Below are 1,872 nucleotides of genomic sequence, written 5' to 3' on the forward strand. Positions count from 1 at the left end.
ATTATTATTATTATTATTATTATTATTATTATTATTATTATTATTATTATTATTATTATTATGTAAAATATAAGTGTGCGCATATATATATATATGTATGTGTGTGTGTGTGTATATATATATATATATCAACAATAATAATAATACTAATAAGGATTATTACGAAGTTGCATAGCATTACCTTTAATTCTTTTAATATATATATACAGCTTTACATACACCTACACATGTTTCAACTATAAAGATTAGTAACCGATGCAATTGCAACCCTACCATAAAACCAGTGCAGTTTCATCAAGGTCTTTACTTAATATCCTTCGGTTTATGTGTTTAAAGTTTTTCGCTTATCTACTCTGCGTTGTTTGATGTAGAGTTGTCCATTAAGCTATACGCGAACGATCTCCATTTCAAGTTTTAATTGGATAATCATTTATAGTCCATTATTTCAAACTATTCCGTTGTATAAATGTCTATTATTCATTTATACTGGGCAAATGTGAATTTCCTCATGTGCAAGCATCTCAAAGCTTGTTCCTGTCTAGAATTTATTACATTACCTTTGGATATAAAAATCTGGTAAAATTCTTCCGAACATAGGTCACATATTTTGGTTCCAGGTCTGTATCGTTTTGCAGTACAAATTAATTGCAAATTCTTTGTTTCTGTCTTTGATAGACCAGATTAATTTTCTAAAACTTGTTTGGAATCTTTCATTTTTATCTCTAAATGAATTCAAATGATTTGCCAGTCTCCTCTTGAAAATTGAATATGTCCCACCGATGTAAAAGTATTCATTACCCTCATATATAACTTTACATCAATATATTACATTTTTAGTCTTACACTTATTTTCCACATAACAGGATCATATATGTTATATTTAACATTATGTGTGTGTGTGTGTGTGTGTGTTATGGAGAAATGATTTTTGTGGTATTCATGTCTTTTTCAGAGATATTATTGAGTCAAATTTGTTGACAACAATCTAGAATCGCACTCTAGAATGGCAACAACACTTTTTTCCGTACTTTTGGAATATTTTCTTTCTTATATTTGATAAGGGAGAATCTTTCCCGAAATATTATAGCATCATTAAATGACCTTTATGAGGTAATTCAATAGTTTTCTCTTTGTTTTCATTTATTGACATCACTGTAGTATTCTGCTTAATTTGTTATCAACATTGTTCAGAGGCTTTTTGAAAAACATATCAGTCACGTACATCACAATGCTTCAGGCAAATTGGTGTAATTTTCATGAGTTACTGGAACGTTTTGATGCATTATAAGAGTTTCGTTAATTTTTGACTACTTTTATCCAAGAGGTTGTGACATTCATGCCTCTCCCAACAACTGCAATTACTTAAACGGAAATAATTTATTGTGAAAAACCGTGCATGGAATTTTTGCTCTATTTTAACTGTATTATCATATTCAAATACGAAATTATAATATAAACGACACAAAATATTTTTAAAAGATTTTATTAATTTATAATTCGATCACATTAAAACATTTTTCCAAATACTTTTTTACTTCTTTTCGCAGAAAAAATATTAACATGCCTCTCTTAAATAGAAAGATCGATGGGATGTTTAGGACTAAGGTACAGTTATGTTTAGAAATTATCGATCTGCAACAAATAGTCTCCGGAGAAAAGGAATTACAATGGATAACAGTATTAGAAAACAGCTGCCAGAATCGGTCAAATTTTAGCAACTATGACAAGTATTCTGCAGAGTGATGCGGCGTAAATACTGTTTGAGTTAACTTTTTCAGCGGTTGATGAATATATACATACATACATGTGTATATATACATTAATATACATACAGACATACATGCCTATATATATATATATATATATATATAT

The sequence above is a fragment of the Octopus bimaculoides genome, chromosome 3 (genome assembly GCF_001194135.2).
Source record: "Octopus bimaculoides isolate UCB-OBI-ISO-001 chromosome 3, ASM119413v2, whole genome shotgun sequence".
Taxonomy (NCBI): domain Eukaryota; kingdom Metazoa; phylum Mollusca; class Cephalopoda; order Octopoda; family Octopodidae; genus Octopus; species Octopus bimaculoides.